Source organism: Copidosoma floridanum, unplaced genomic scaffold (assembly GCF_036245765.1).
Source record: "Copidosoma floridanum isolate Cflo_tuat_1 unplaced genomic scaffold, Cflo_Japanese_pri ptg000021l, whole genome shotgun sequence".
NCBI classification, from domain to species: domain Eukaryota; kingdom Metazoa; phylum Arthropoda; class Insecta; order Hymenoptera; family Encyrtidae; genus Copidosoma; species Copidosoma floridanum.
Genome location: NW_028321898.1, coordinates 3,892,859 through 3,911,315, shown reverse-complemented (window position 1 = coordinate 3,911,315; position 18,457 = coordinate 3,892,859). Strand labels below are relative to the sequence as shown.

General features: G+C 31.4%; 1 protein-coding gene across 6 annotated transcripts in view; it reads right to left on the bottom strand.

The window, feature by feature from the left end:
* Positions 1-18,457, bottom strand: part of PIP4K (phosphatidylinositol 5-phosphate 4-kinase) — a 541,345-nt gene that overhangs the window by 329,698 nt on the left and 193,190 nt on the right. The gene's annotated exons all lie outside the window — the stretch shown is intronic.

Genomic DNA, 18,457 nt, shown 5'->3' with positions numbered 1-18,457 from the left:
GGGGTACGAGACCAACCGAGAGCTGGGTGAGAAGCAAATAAGAACTCAAAAATGTCGAAGAATAATCTTGAGCGATGATTCGTTGGGCTCAATCATACCAATCGACGCCAACACCTCAGTGCGAGCGTACTTCTGTATAAAAAGGCTTTTTCTTTTAGTTTAAGAGGACTTTATTCTGCCCGAAAATTTAAAAAGGCTCTTTCTTGACTTTTACTCTAAAAAGACTCTTTCTTGCACTCACCCGATTGTATCATTGTTAAAAGTATTACGATGCTTTTCCTGCATTCAATAAGCATTTTCTGCATTTAAAGGTAATTCACTTTTTTTTTTGTTTTTAACAAAATACTGCGGTCTTATAAAAAATGTTTAGTCTCAGAATCTTGCCGAATAAATTTCATTACTTATTCATCGAACTGTTTCATTCATTATTGTTCTTCTGGCTGTCTAAAAATAAATAAAAGTAGCACACCTTATGAAAGATTTGCAAACAATTTTAAAATATTCACAAAACTATTTAATATTGTGTTCATCAAATTCATTTACTGATAAAAATTTCAACATTAAGTAAAAAGCAGTAAATGGGTGGCTTTTTTTTGTCGCAAATAGGATGTTCACAATTTCTTAGGAGTTTTAAAATACACAAATTATATTAAAATCGTTAAAAGTTATTTTAGTATTATAAAATTATAGAATTGCCTTGTATCAAAGTATCAATATTAATTTAATTTGTTTTGATGTATCCAAAAAAAAATGTTGACTACATATATATATTTTAACGAAACATAAATACAAGAAATGAAGACAAAATGATACATTGAATAAAAAAAAAAAAAAAATATCTACCATGAAGTGGATTCGAACCCTTCAGTGCAAAACAATTTACAAAGGGGCATAAGCCTTATCCATCTTAGCTATTATAAGGACGGGGCGTACCTCTTTCGAAGTCACATATGTTCATGGATATCCTCCGGTGCTTGTCCTACAGTTTACAGAACTTAGGATGTGTGAAATTAGTAAATTAGTGGTTAATTTTTTGAAAACATAAATGGATTTAGGAATTTTAAGAGTACGGGAGAGTTAAAACATAATGTATTAAAATCAAATATATGTGTTTATAATTAATGAGCATTTAGTTCCACGATTCAATTAAATAAGATTTATAGATAACATTGAAGCCAGAGCAAGAGCAACTCAGTTAAATATATACATAGCATGTACTCAGTTGCAGAGTCCAAAGACTCTCAAAAAAGCAAAACTCGTGTCGTCGCTTGCTTTGGCTGTGCGTTCAGATATATACAGCTATATAGCCGATATTTCCACTCCTCTTCTCGTAGGCGCACATTCGGTATGCCCCTACCACGCGTCTCCAAAATGTGCGCCTATATGGACATTTCCACGCGAATCCACTCTTCTCATACCCCTACCGTGCTTCTCAAATAAAAAAAAAAATGTGCGCCTGGTTCGGCCGCTTTGCCGCGGCGGGGCGCTCGAACCACTGGAAAAAAGTGGGCACACTCCGTAGCATGGCAGTCAGCAATCTCCCTACTAATCTTTGCTAATTATTATTGAAAATGCGAGTACAAGAGGAAATTGTTTTCGGTAAAATATAAATAGTAGTAAAAAAGAATTTCGTGTGTTTAAAGTTATTCTTTGTATAAAAACGATGTTTTTTATTTTTTCTCCTGTTATCATTTCTGCTTTTCAGTTGTATCAAATAGTTTGTTGATACGTAGTCTTGTATCATTACATAAACCATTTGATTTACTTAAATTTTAGATTAGCATAACGATTGCTCCAAGTTTAAACTTTAGTTTGTTAGATGTAAGTCCTTCATTTATATAATTTACAATTTCTACTTTGAAATTCAAATTCATATTATCATCTGTTTGATCTATACCTTTATGAGTAGCATGATCTATACCATAATACGTTACAGAAAAACCATGCATTTTATTTACAATTATATAACTTAGATATAAGGTATACTTATTAGTTGTTAAAATAACACTGTTAATAAAATTATTATCATACAATTTTGAAAAAACATCATTCGGTAACTTATTCTCTGGTATTTTAAATGTTTCAATTTTCTTTAAAAATAGTTTATTTTATTTTTTCCATCATGACATAAGCATTTTTTTAAAATTGTTGAATTACTTTTTCTGAGTATCATAATGGGCTAACATGTTTTTCATTCGGTCCATAATACATAGTGAGATTGGAATTTTTTTTTTTATTTTTATAACTTGTACTCTAACCCATATCACCTAAAGAAAATATTGAAAATACCATTGGATCCACATATTAATAAAATTTGTTTAAGTATGTATAAGTTGGTGCATGATTAGGTAACTTATTGAGATAAATACATAGCTCATAATCTTTAGGTATTCCTGTTTTAGATAAAAGAAATAATCCACATTCAGATGTCAATGGTTTAATGTATTGATGTATATGTTAATTGCTTTTCAGTAATATTCACTCGCCACTTATTAATAATTTATTTAATTGAGGATGGCAATTTCAGCCCAACACTTCTAGTGGTCTAGCATGGCTGTAAAATTTTCATAATTAAGGACACTATACAATGCTGATTCTGAAAGAAAAAATTATAAATTCAAAAATTGAAAAATAACACGCATTGCATAAATAAAAAATTTGCTTTGTTGATAATAAAGATCACAAATATAACAATAAAATCATTTATTAACTTGCGCTTGATAACCTAGGATCCACACGATCCGTGCAGATTATTTACAGGGAGTGGGTAGTTGCTGCCCTCGCTATCCAGAGTGAGGGTATACAACTACTTATAAATGGACAGGGTAAGATTTCAAGCAGTTTTGGAGTGGCCTCTAGTCTACTATTGCTATTCTAAGCAGTGGTGCACACTTAAGCTTTTATAGGGATAAAACAAAAAAGACATTTTCAAACTTGCAATGCATCTAAAGGTTACCATTGCTGTCTCAAGTATAGATGAACACCCAAGAGTTTACTAAGTAACTAAGAAACACATGATTAAGCGTAGTATTTTTAAGTGATGAGTATTTATCGAAAGGTCTTGTGATAAGGAACAAGAGTTAATCTTACATTTACAGATGATGATGACGGCCGCAGTAGCTAAGAAATTATCGTGGCAATAATAATAACGATAATGTTAACAGTACATAATTATAAGATAACAATTCTCCTTAAAACTCAAAAGTGAAGTAAGCAATTTTAAGAATAATCATAGAGCGCGCGGTGGCTCGGTCAGCTGGTTTGTGGGTCGGCACGTGGTAGACTGCGGGTTCGATTCCCGGTCAGTACGACTCTTCCGAGCAAGTACCTCTGTAAATTTTTACATGTGCTTTTTCACCACGCAATGCTCCTCGTGAAGGGATGGGCAACCTTCTCGCAGCAAAAATTGCCTACCACATAGATCCTTTGCTCTTGATGTGGTCTATGTGACATCATCAATGTACCAACGAACTACAACTGTATCAATGCCTAAAAATAAATGAACTACGTAAGTAGGTATTTATTTTTCATAAAAAAAAAAAATTAAAAAAAAATAAAAAAAATAATCATGACAAAAACCATAACTATACATTATAACACTTACACAAAAAAATAAGGTGTACAAAAAAAAAATTTTCTTCCGCACTATTTACAGACTTCATTGTGCTCCGGGTTAAGTACATGTAAATAAAGCCGTAAATTTGTTACTTTTTTCGGTTACAGATAAGCCAACGAATAATTGTATCGTACATCCGTTCTCTTAGGTGGCGTATGTAATATTTTTTTTTTTAAAACCATATTGCAGGCATAAAATACAGAAAATTTGATATTATTTTATATGAATAACTTTTAAATTTTTCCGTGGTTCCAAAAACATATGGGAAACATTCAAACTTACGTCAGCTTATTGACTTGAAATTATTAAATAAATACCTAAAATATTTTTGATTTTGTCACTCAATATTTTACATTATACAAAAACGTATTTATTAATTAATCTAATTACAATGACCACCCCTGTATTGTTACGAAAACTATCTTTAGTATACATGTTTAGTACAGGCTTGTTTATCATCCATCCTTTTTATACATTATATGCCAACATTGTAAGTGCATGGAAAGAGTAGGAAAATCGTGTGGGGGGCTGTCGGTGGGCAAGACAAATAGTGCAGAGGAACATCGGAGGGGCGATGGAGCAGTGGAGAGGCCAGCGGTAGGAAAGCAGTGAGGGGCTTGACCCAATATTTAATGAGTTAAAATAACGTAGAAATAAAACAAATTTTACCTCAATTTGTGGAAGAGGATTAAGGGGCAGTAGGGAGTCTTTATGGGGCTGTGGGGGGCAGTGGGGAGTTATGTGGAATGCCCAACACAATTAACTATATTAAATAGAAGGATGAATATACATATAGATACACTAGTGAGGCATCTCCCCCGTGTAAACTTCGAGCGCCAACCCCCAAGAAATATTTAAAACTTAAAAAGTCAGTAACTTTATTTCAATTCAGTATCTCCAAAATTATAAACTTGTTAGATAAATAATCAATTGCTACTCAGTTTGTTTACTTTTCTTAATACTCTTTCTAATATTCTTATAAACTTAAAATATACATAGAACATATATTTCCATATTACAGTATTTTATGACATAATAAATACAACTTATATTTAGAAATAAAGTATTCAGAGATGAAGATTTTATTATACAGAATTCTTGTAAAAGAAAAATGTACATATCTGTATAATCGTATGAATTAAAATGTTTAGTAAATAATATTTCATATTATTACTACCTAGCAGCGATATGGTATTTGGCACAAAGAATGAAAGTGTGAAACTTTCATAATTATGAAATCAGCATTTGAAAATATACGACGGTTTTTGTAACTATAATATTTCTAATACAAAATTAAGGCTGCCCTGTCCTTCCATTTTGTAGAATTAATTTTTTACCAAAATTTAAGATTTTCAAGATGACTGTAAAGTTATAATATGGGTAAAAAATTTTGTAATAAAAGCATTTTTTTTTTTTTTTTTTTTTGATGCAAGAATTTGGAAATACAGTGCACTTATATAAAAGCTTTTTTTATGTTTTCACTTGTTAAAAGTCTAATTTTCAAGATGCACTCTATGTATTTGAAAAACTAAATTTCTTAGGGAAAAATAAAAAATTGTAAGGAATAAACTTTGACAAACAAAAATAATAAAACTGTTAAAGATCAAATATACTCGGCATACAATGGTTTACTGATTGCTTCGAGCTCCGAATCATTTCGTACAAATGTATTCTCAGGATTTTAACATCTTTATACGAATACGTATAGTTAACTATGAGAAATAAAGGTCATTTGTAGTAAAATCTTAACTTGTGAAAACATAAACCTTGATACTTATTGATTATCATGGAAAAAGTGAGAATAGTTGGAAACTGTTCTTTGTATATAATAAACGGTAAAGATGAATTATTACTGGTATTTAATCTGATTCTTGCAATCATAACTTAATTACCAGATTTTTCACCAATTATTATTTCCGCTTCTAAATTAAATTTAAATCATTTTGTGATACGTTGTCTAGTGCCATTGCACAACCTATTAAATATTGTCAAGTTTCTTATTAACGTAACAATAACATCTTCTTTCAAATTTATGACGTGTGGCGGTAATCATTCATGTATACTTTTTAGAGTTTTTATAGAAAAACATGTGTATACATTTTTCTCAGTGCAATCACTACCTTTATATTTTCATAATGTATGCTGTAGTAAGTATGTTCTTTACCTGTGATATGATCTGAAATTTTACTATTTAAAATGTACGGAAGTTGGTTATAAGTTTTTAGAATTACTTTGTTGAGGTAGCTATTTATACCATCTCCATAAATTTGTTTACAAATAACATCGGTTTTCCATTCCTAGGGAATTTTGAAAACCTTTATTGTTCCACTTCCAATGTCCATCAACAATAATGAGAATTTCAAATCTGTACACCGTATATTACTTTTTGATTTTATAAATTTTCAAGTGTTTCCATAGAAATGAATACCTTATAGTGTTGCTAATTCCAGAACTTTTACATTCATGCTTTATCACTGAAAGTATTTGTCAAAAATCACCTTCTTAAATAAATTATTTTCCATAAAATAAAATATTATCATCACATAAATTTTCTAAGGTTTTATCCACAATTTTTAAAGCTGTTTTTAAAGATTAATAATTACATTACTTCTCGTAACTTTTTTTTATCAGCTTCATATTTTCAAAAAAAATAACTTTCAATGTTATTTAAATCTAATAATAATCAAAATGTTCTATGACATGTCATTCGTTAAGGTAATAAAATTGAAGCCATTTGTGTCCAAGCCATAAATATAACCTTCTTTTAGAACAAAAAATAAAAAATAAATATTATGTATAAAAATGTTCTTACAGAACCTTTTATACCATCAATAAAATACAATTTTGTATCACTGTAAAAAATTTTATAAAAATTTGTTTTTTGATTACTATTAATGACAGTTTTATTGTTCACAACACTTTCAGACTCTACTGTTTTATTTGGTTCTGGTTATCCATAATTTTTACATGATTTTTCTTCAAATTCTACAAATTTATTTAAATGTGATAAAGCATTGTTTTGTTTATCGTCTTTTAGATCTTTGATAAGAATTTGTTGAAGTAATTCCCAAAGAGACTTACCACAAACGTCCTTGAACATTAAAAACCATGCGAAAAATTTTCTCAGTTGATATGGCAGCATAACGTTACGAGCTTCTTTAAATGGGGATGGAGACTAACATAGCGGCCATCTACATAATCTGATATTTTATCAAACATTTCAATGTTGTCTTTTTTATCACTCGTATCTGTTCTCGTTATTTGTATTGTATGGTACTAACATTAAATTATCAACTTAAACTTTTTCATTACTATTTTTGATTCTATATATGTGATTATCACGTCTATAGTCACTTCTTTTGTAATTTGGTTATCTATTTTTGTAAAAACAGTATTGTAAGTAAATTTTTTTGGAGACTTTTTTGTACAAATTTTTTGATGACTGGTAGACACGGACCATCTTCATCATGAAATCTATGAAGTACGTGTTAAATAAGTAATTTTTGTATTTGTGAATCAAGTGAAATTTCCGCTGAAATATAATTATCCATGTCTATAGTAGTAAATAAGTAATTTTTTATATGCAATGTTACAATAATATAAGAATAAGGTAATCCTCTTGTTTGAAATTCAATGGTAGAAACGTACGCAATAACTCTTCCGACAATGTTGTGTTTAATAATATCGTCCAAAAATAATTTAAATTTTGTATGAAATAATCTAATAGTTATATTCGGTATATCATTCGGAGTGGTACCTTCAGAAAAGTTTTTTAATAAAGTTTCGCGCGCCAACTCACCAACTTTTGAATTGGTTAAATAGTTAAATATTGAATAAATCATATTGTAAAGCTTAGGAATAGCGGACAGTGGCGGAGGAAGGCTGAAACTAATTAACTTAGTAGAAATAAAATGAAAATAAAGAAAAATTTTTTATATTTTACAACCATTCTGGCAAATGGTGCGTATAACGGCTCTGCATTGCTGTGTTATTATGAAATTAATATGCTACTGTCATCAGTATCGTGAAAAACCTCGTCATATTCAATTGTAGCATCAATCACTAACACAATCTAGGAGGGTGTAATCTTTCATTCAGTATGCTATAGTTTAATTCAATTTTCAGTCGTGTCTTGGCATCGTATGATATATATATATATATATATATATATATATATATATCCGTATATTATATAGTTAATTGTGTTAGGCGATCATCGTATCCCCCCCACAGACCCCCACATACATCCCTCCAAGCCCCCCACAAATAAGCTGAAATTCAACCGCTTTTATCGCTGATTTAACATTTTTAACTTTTCCCTCAGAACCCTCAAATCCCACCCACCCACAGGCCCCCCACACCATTTTTCATACATTATGTCATGTATACTTGTTAAATGATGAAAAGTTAATAAGTGACTTTCAATTTATAATCATAAATATTGCCGATATATCTATAACAATCATCCAGTAAAGTCAAAAAATTATGTTAAAATCTCTTTTCAAACAATATTATCTCTTTCTGTACTTTTTTGCCTTTCTACTAGAATAAATAGATTATTTTTATCTTTGCATCTTGATGAAGCCACGTATAATTGACCATGAGAAGATAACGGTTTTTTAAAATACAAATCTACATTATCGAAACTTTGACCTTGAGATTTGTTTATTGTCATAGCAAATGCCACAACGATTGGAAATTGCTTACGATACAAAATAAACGGTAATGTTGAGAAATTTCCTGTGTCTAAAGTTATTCTTGGGATAAAGACTCTATTTCCAATTTTTTATCCAGTTATTATAATTTCTCTTTCTATATTATACTGTAAAAATTTTGTGATTCGTATACGTGTTCCATTACAAAGTTAATTTGATATACTTCAATTTCTCAGTAACATCACTACAGTACCAATTTTTAGATTTGGATCACAAGGTGGTAATTCTTCACGAATATTGTTTAACATTTCCACCAGAAAATTTAAATGAATATTATCGTCTGATTCATTAACCCCTTCATAAACTTCGTTATCTATACTATAGTAAGTGTTAATTTCTCAAGTTAATTTTTAAAGAATTTTATTATTCAAATAAGAGGATTTTTCGTTGTGCAATGCAAGTGTAACACTATTCATCGAACAATTGTAGATATTAGAAAATATTTAAGAACATTCATTATTTAAGATCTAATTTTTAGGAATGTAAAAAGATTTTATTTTCCCTTCCCCAAATTTTAATAATAATTTTAAAAATCCTTTATCATTAGAACGAATATTGATTTCTAATTTAAAAACTTGGAATGAGTTCTATAAAAATAAAGAACTAATAGTTTGTTCAACTATGGTTTTTCTATTACTAATTTTTGTTACTGAGAGAATCTAACGAAAATCACCTACTAAAATAACTAATTTAATTTTAAAATATTTTTCAGTATTACATAAATCTCTTAACGTTCTGTCTACTATTTTCAATGCTCTTTTTGGAATCATTAAGGCCTAATCCCAAATAATTATATGAACTTCTCTTAATTTTTTTTTATCTGACTCGAATTCTAAAACTGCACTCTCTATATTATTGAGATCTAAAGAAAATCTAAAAGTTCTATGACTGGTCATCCTCTTTGAAAGCAAAATTGATGCTATGCCAGTCCATGCCATTGACATAATAAAAATAAATTAACGTTACAAATAAATAAGTTTTTCCCGACCCTTCAGGACCATCTATGAAGAAAATATTATGTTTTTGTTCGCAAATGATATAAAATATATTTTTCTGGTCATTATTCAAACTTTTATACATCGAGTTAAACATTTCTTTACTAAAACGTATTTCATCATCTATATCTTCTTCTTAACTCTTCATTTTTTTTGGTGTAGGTAAATTAAAGCATCCACATGATTTATCTTCTGATTCTAAAATTTGGTTAGTATGTAAAAGAGCTAAATTATCTTTATTATAAGGCAAACCCTTCACCCTTGTATTTATATATACATATATACTTTGGATATATATATATACTAGTGGGGATCAGGCCCCTCTGCGCGCTCTATAGCTACTCTTAACGCCGTAGCCTCCAGGCTACGAGACTCTCACCATTTACTGTTGTTGATAAGTACTCTGTGACGTGTTCGGATGTATGTAATGCCCCCCTGCGCGCTCTGTACGCCAACCTCCCACTAACAGATTGAGTAGACAAAAAAAAATGTTATATTTGGATAGAATACACATGGACCAGAAAGAGATTGCAAATGTAAAAGTTCAATCAAGTTAAACAAGTTATGATACTTTAGAGACATATCACTATATTACTCACTAGTAAGGGGCAAAAAAGAGACAGAGGGGGACCCATGATCAGTGACTTGAAAAATTCTAAAAACAAGGTATGACTTGGGTACTAAATTACATATATTTTTTAACATTTCTGATGGTAAAATATATAAGTATTTTTGGGGGGTAGTGGAGGGGGAGCGGGGGGGACGTACTTAAATATAATTTGATAAAAAATGACGTTAAAACAAGCAAATAATTATGTGAATCGAGGGGGAGCTGAGGGGGAGCGGGGGGGCTGAGACTCACTTTCGTCAATACAACTATATAATATAGGGAGATACATATACACACATACATCGAAAACGTATTTTGGCAATATTAGACAGTTTTTACTCGGAATTCGTGCAACAACAAGGAACTGTTTGCATGTATCTTCCATTATTATTATTTTTCCAGATTCTTTGATCGTCCGTGACAATGTAAGAAGCATTCTTGGATCTTATGATTCTCTCACATTCAATGACATAATCGGTCTAGAGAATTCTTTTTACTTTGATGAAATTTAGATGGGTATTACTGAACTGTTCATAAAAACTGACTGCTCAGGGTTTATGATTAATGTTACCATTTTATAAAATTGACCCGGGGGCTGTGGGGATCCAGACAAATGTTGTGGGGGGTGAGTGGTATGCCGGGGTCTATATGTCTATTTAGTGTTTGTAGGGGATGGTGGATTGCCTAGACAAATATTAAGCAACCAAAAAAAAAAATAGAAAAAAACGTAATTTTACTGTATTTTGTTAAGGTCGATGGAGGGTCAACGGAGGTCTGTGATGGAGTGTGGGGGATTTGTGTGAAATGCCTAACACAAACAACTATGTACTATAGTATTAGTATGTAGATGTCCTCATATGATACAAGAATTTGTATGGATCATTCTGTAAGCAGCACCAATACCTCCTTAATTCCTCTTACAACCCCCCACTAAATAAAGAAAAAACGATCCGCTACACCGTCCTTTTTGTCTCACCACTGCTATCTGCCCCTACCTACAGGAGTCTTTCTTGCTGGCTAGGTTTTAAATCTATAAATATGTAACATGAGTAGTTTTTATTTCACCTTTCTCTATTTATATACACCTCAATTTTTGTATATTCTGTTAGCATTAATCATAGCGACTAGGAAGCAAACAGATGAACTTTATTGACACTGCTGATTTGTAACGTTAATTTATATTTATTTAACCCTTAGATAATAATACGAACACAATATGTTGTATTGAGATAATGCGTAAAGTATTTTAATTCTTTAGTTAGTCTAAATATTTTGTTACATTAAACTTTTATTTGTTGATATTATTACAAAACAATGTGATGCTTACGATTCGTTACATGTATTCAAATGGCATGTTACTAGTACACATGTGAATTAAATTTTTACATAGTTAAATCGTTACATATAATAACCAGGAAGAAATAGAACTCCCTGTTTCCACTTTTGAATCAGAAAAATCATTCACGCTTTAAAATATCTGTTTGTTAAAAAAAAAAAAATGTACGACCTATTTTTTCTTTGATTTAAATAACCAGTTTGTCTCTTACTTAATCCTTCGACGTATACATGTGATAAAATAAGTATTTATATTTATTTATTTTACAATTTTATGATGCTAAATTTAATTTCAACACTCTGATTCTGATTATATACATCTTTAAATAAACAATTCCGTGATATCATTGTTTAAATCATTATTTTGTAATACGTATACAAAGCTACTATGTTAATATTCTGTTGTATAAAAAAAAAAAGTCAGCAATTTTTTGTTTTTTTTGTAATGATTTACACCAACTTTGTAAACAAAATTGTGTCGTAAAAGAATAAGAATAAATCATGTCATGTATTATTATTGAATAATAAGAAATAAATAAATATAATAACTGTTAAATTTATGAAACAAATCTATCAACTAGTCAAATGATCTATTTGAATCATCAGTTAGAGTATATTTATCAATCAAAAATTTATTTTCAAACAATATTTTTGATTTTTGACTCATTGTCTCTTCCTACGTTTTTTTCTGAAAAATTCATGTAAATATTACGGTCTGATTTTTCAACCCCTTATCTACATTGTAATCAGTTTAAATGTCTCTAGTTGATTTTCGAACAACCGTAAAAACAAAGAAGCTGGTACACTCATAATAGTCTTGTGCGATACTAACTTCGAGATGAGACGAGACGATCTCGACAAAAAAATACCGAGACCGAGACCAAACGAGACAAGACCTGATAGCCTCGCCTAGTCTTGGTCGCATCTCACAAAATTTCCAAGACCTTCGAGATTCTCGGAATTCTCGAAAAAATATTCGAAACCTACAATGCTTTTGTGGGTCTCGAAGGTCTCGAAGAAATTTTTTGAGAACTTCAGGTTATTTGGAAAGTCTCGGTGCTCTCGAGGAAGATTTTTGGGTTTCTTTAGTGATTAGCAGAAAGCTTGGACTGTGGGCTCATGTATATATTCACGTGGATAGTGAATAATCTCAAACGATACAGTGACACGGATTTAACCTTTTTTTTGTACGCATTACATGTGTATATTTCACAACTATTGTAACAACAGTCCTAGGTCGCATTCTGATGGAGGTGGTAGGCCATGTGTTGCATGGTACGTTATTGCGTTACTCAGATGCGTAAGGCTCATGTAAAATTGGAGTGAGAGAAAGGTTAAGGGATTTAGTCTTTTACGCACATTTTCCTAGCTTCCTAACTGTCTCATGGGCTTTACACAAGATATAGCGAAGCATTGACGCATCAAGTAACTAGCAGCCTACCACTTTTTCCGAGCACATCTCACTCCTTCTCATAGATGTAAGCGTTCCATCAATTGCCACTCTGTCAGAACGCAGCCTAAGACTGTGGTCACAAAAATTTTGAAATGTAAGTAGGTACATTTAATGCGAAGTAAGAGGACTCAACCCTTATAACTGTATTGTTTGAGATTATTCACTATCTACGTACACATATGTAACCACAGTTTAAGCTTTCTGCTAATCACTAAAGAAACCCAGAAATCTTTTTGATACCATCGAGACTTTCTGTAAGTCTCAAGGGTCTCCAAACTTTTCTTCGAGACCTTCAAGACTTACATAAGTATCGTAGGTCTCGAAAATTTTTCAAGACTTCGAGAGAGACCTAGGTGAGGCGAGACTTGGAAAAAATTTTGAGACCGAGACCCAGAAATTTCAAGACGAGACGAGAAGGTCTTGTTGCGTTTCTCGGTATTGCACATGCCCAACTCATAATGTAAAGTAAATATGACACTATTGACTGCATAATTTTTGAAATCACTAAATATTTTAATATAAACATTATTCGTCATCTATTTCTTTAGGAATACAAAAAGTTTTAATATTTTCTTTCCTAATTTTCAACAAATTTAAGAAATTAAATTATAACAATCGAAAAATTACTAGTGATTTTAAATTTTGGATAAAAGTCTTTAAATACGATGATTTAATAGTTTCTTCTACTACAATGCTCTTGTTACTGTTTATTATAACTGAGAAAATTTGACAACAATCTTCTCTTAAAACACTCAATTTATTTCTACAGTATGTTTTTTTGTTACATGAATCTTTTAATATCATGTCAATTAATAGTAAAATTTTAAAGGCTGTCGGCTCATTAGTAAGAGTGCTTGTTACTTTGCAAGGCAAGGTGTTACACTGGTGATATTCCCTTTGTGCCCATGGTATGACAGGAACAAAAGGCTGCCGTAGTAACTAGGTAAAAAAAGGAGTGATTTTTTGTTGCTAAGAGTATTTTTAATTTATTGAACCTTTATCCCAATGAATTAAATCAACTTTTTCTCATTTTTTTGTGGCTTTCAAATTTTTTTTAAAAACGTTCTCTTCATATAGCTTAAGTCTAATGGAAGTTTACAAAGATTCATGACTTTTCAAACGTTTTGGAGGTAATACTTATTTTATATTAGTCCAAGTTATTGATAGAATTTTCTTACGTTGAGAAAAAAAATAAGTTAATGGGTTGTATAAACCAGTTTTTTCTGCTCCTTTCGAACTATCTTTAAAAAAAATTTTATCGTTTTGTTCACAAATAGCATAAAATATTCCAGTTTGATCTTTGTTAAAATGTATACATTGGAACGGTGCCCCACCGTTAGGCCATCACAAGTGGTGTAGGAGAGCTAGGGTAAATAGGTAAGAGGAATAGGTAAGAAAGAGGTAAGGAAAAAAATAAGAAAAAGAGTAAGAGCCGAGAGAGCGTCTGATGAGCTTGGGCCAAAAAGCGTGCGGTCAGCATTATCAGTTTGTTTCGTTGTTTTCTTCGGCGTTTTTCGGGTGACATCCTGAGGACCCTGGGTGTTGTCCCTGGTGTAGCTCTTGGTGCTGATTTTTAGTATTGCTGAGAGAGCAGATAACACTACCGGTTTGGATACTACCAGGCTACGAAGCAGAGCAAGGTCAACAAGGCGACAAGCAACGTCAAACGGCTCTCTGACTTGGTCAGCAGGGACGCCTGTAGCTTATGTGCTCCTCAATGCCAGCATCACAGGCAACACAGACGTCAGAGGCAAAAACTATAGAAAATTACAATACAAACTAGGAGTGTTAGTGATAAAAAAGACAGAACTGCTACACTGGATATTGTCTTAACACAAAGAGAGTTAACACCATTAGAAATACAAGCTAGGACATTTCACTGCTATTAGGTAATGGACATAAAAAAGTTTTTTACCATATCAGGCCGAGAGGATTCAGCTTATCTGTTGTAAATTTTTACTTTATTTTCGGAGGAATTAAAGGGTATTTAGACCAGAGTTTAGTAAGTTTTAGTGAAGAAATAAGCAATTTTCAATTTCCTTATACAAATACACAAAAATTAGAATAGCTCATCAAATTAAAGGCATAAGACTATGCTAATTTAGTTATAGTTGTTTTATTGTTTCCGTAGTAATTTTTTTTTTATGTAAAAGTAATGATATATCATTAAGAAAAAAACTATTTTTAAATTTGTTTGATAAACTAGTTTCTTGTTTGCAAACATAATTCATACCATTCATTGTGTGGCGTAGTTGTTTTGTTAAATTTGAGTTCAAATATTTTCTAACCCAAATACACTTTTTAAAACCAAGAGGTATTTTAGGACTGTATTTGTGTGATAATAATAAGCATGATGTTAACAACATTAGCAAAGTAGTGTATAATTCATATTAAGAAAGGCAATGCATACAGACAACGAAGACTGTAAGTATAACAAAATAAGGTAAATAACTTCGCAATTCATTTCTGAAAATAGTAGATTTTTCATATTAGAGTAACATTAATAAATTTTTCAGAAGTAATAAGTCAGACAAAAAATTACTTATTATTTGCAAGGCTGTAAAAGTATAGGCTAAGAAATGAGACGTAAATTTTCTGATTAAGAAAAAAAGTTGCAGGACAATTAAAACTTTTTACTATTTACAATCTACTACAATTTTTTTAGTAAGGAAGCTTAGAGATAAGCAGCAAAAACTATTTTAAAACGCAATTTCAAATGAAAACAGACAATTTTTTCATATAAATTAACAATACTTTTTGCTGCAGATATAAAAATGGTATGAACACCATTAGTCAGATTTGAATAATATCAAAGACAAGACTCTGTCCGTAGAGTGGTTTCAACTGTTTAGTTCTTTATTTAGAGCATCAAATATATCATAAAACTGTATTGTAATGTGAAAAAAATTCAGTTTTTCAAAGTGCCACTTAAGATTAGGGCTTGTCAATGATTTGAAAGTAATAATAGTATATATATCTATAGACTCCTTTCACTTGCTCCTTTGTCATCAAATAATATTGAAATGCAAACGTAGTAGTTTGGAGCATGACTATTTATTCATAATTTATTTACATCTATCAATATTTCGCTGTCTTGCTGACAGCCTCTTTAGGATTAAAATCATGTAGGTGCAAAGACAACACGCATCATGGACACCTACTGCGCCTATAATTTAGTCCATGTATTCACAAACTCTACTTAGTTTAATAAAAGTTATCTTTTTAAGAATGCAATACCATCATAAACACAAAATTTTTTCATCTGAAGAGTCATAAAATTTTTATATTTATGACAGTATTGTATTCTTAAGAACATGACTTCTATTAAACTAAGTAGAGTTTGTAAATATATGGACTGAATTAAAGGCGCAATAGGTGTCCATGATGCATATTATTTTAGCACCTACATGTTTAAACCCTGAAGAGACTGTCAGTAAGACAGCGAAATATTCATAGATGTAAATAAATAATGAATTAATAGTCATACTCCAAACTACCAAGTTTGCGTTTCAAAATTATTAATAATAGTATCATCAATAAAACAAGCGATAGTTTGAAAAATAAAAATTCTTTTCGTACAGCGTTACTTCGTTGTCTTTTAGTAAAATGTCAATAAGTTGTTGAATCTTAAAAATTGTTGAAATACTTTTTTTCAGATTACCACAACGGCCTACTAAGGTAAAGGACCCGAAACTCGACCACTCTACACAATTTTTGGTTGATTCACCAAGAAAATTAATTAATTATAAAAATTTAACACTGCAATTGTTGGACAGCATAAACAAACTGCTTAACTTTATAGTAATGTAAGTTAAAAAGGATTTCCTTCTAAAATTTAACTATCTTAAAGAGTTCATAAACGTACCTTTCTTACCCCAAAAGTTGATCACCTAAATCGAGGTACATTTTTTATTTCTGCGCATGTGTAGACAGCAAAACTTTACTTTCGCCCATGTGCAGATGACATTAATACTGTGGTCGAGTATTCATGCTCGGTCGAGTATTGGGTCCTTTACCTTACTAAGTCACTGGAGCCACACACTCACCACCATTGTGTAAGGGTGTATTGTTTTATCTATTAATATTAACTAACACCAAACTTATCACTGTGTTCAATTGCAGTAAATTATGGAACAAGAAAATTAAAAACTTCTCAGAATTCATAACACAATCTCCTATCATCAGGTGATCATGGGCTCTTATTGGACATTTTATAAATAAACAGAAAATAAATTAACAACACAGGCAACTATCATCAGGTGACCCTTGGAGCTTACTGGCCTTATAATTAGTTAACGACACATTAACTAATACCATAAGCGCGTATCCCTAAATGACCCAGGGCGCTTATTGTCCTCTTTATATATTAATAAAACAAAAATTATTAACACAAACGCACATCACCAGCTGACCGAGGGCACTAACTGGCCACTTTAGTAATTCATAGAAACTTAATTAATAGCACAAGCACCTATTACCAGGTGACCCTGGACGCTTACTGACCACTTTATTCATTGACAGAAAATTAATTAATGACACATGCATCTATCACCAAATGACATAGGGTGCTTGCAAGCCCTTTTATTAGTTGAAAAATATATTTCCTATTGCAAGCACCCATCACCAGGCAACCTAGGGCGCTCACTACTCACTTTACTAATTATTGAGGCATTAATTAACAATGAATTAACATTAATGGCTACCATCGGATGCCCGGTGCGCTTACTGACAACTTTATTAAAAAAAAATAATAAGCAACACAAGAATTAATCACCAGGTGACCCGGGGCGCTTACTAGCCACTTTATGGGTTAACAAAACATTGATTGATATAAAAAGCGATTTTATTATAAAGGCCTTCTATTACCGACAGTTGTAACTAAATTATTTAATTAACTAATACTTCATACTGTACATATAAAACACTCCACTAAGGACTGGTCCCCTGGTGATAAATGCTAGTGATATTAATTAATTTTCTAATAATTGATTGAGTGTCAAGTGAGCGGATCAGCTGCTGATAGAAGCTTGTGTGGTTAAATAATTTTTTGTTGATTACTAAAATGGCCAATAATCACCGGGGGTTCTCTGGTGAGGAGAACTTGTGTTGTTAATTAATATTCTATTAATTTATAAAGTGTCTAGTATGTGCTCCAGTTCACCTGGTGCTAGGAGCTTGTGTTGTTGATTAACTTTTTATTAATTTATGAAATGAGAGTTTATCAAGAAAAACTTGTCATTGTAAGCACACCTTGCTAGCCCAGCTGGCACTCTCTTCGCTCCTTTCGCTTGTCACAATGTGGCTTTTTCAGGGAGAAAACTCCCTATAGTAAAGGTCCAGCCCTCACCACTTTATCCAGCCCTTTCTCTGAAAGCATAGAATGCAGGTAAAAAAGCATTCCTACAAAGCTCCCTATTTCAGGGACTACTCCCCACTGGTAAGGCCAGCGCTTTTTGCCCATAGTAGTGAATTCAGTAATTTCTAAGCCCTAACACTGTTTTGCATTCACCCAGACTCAAAGGCCTGTGGGGCAAAAAAATATCTTGAACCACACTAACTTTTTGTTGCACATAGCCGTTTAAAAAATCTGTATTCATCAGGAATCAACCATTAACTTCTAAAACATTGCTATTTCTCATACCAAACGTACCTACCGTTGAGCTAACACCTCTCTTAATTAGCTGAGCTAAAATTTGAAAACATTCACGTAATAATGTACTTTGTTACGAAAAA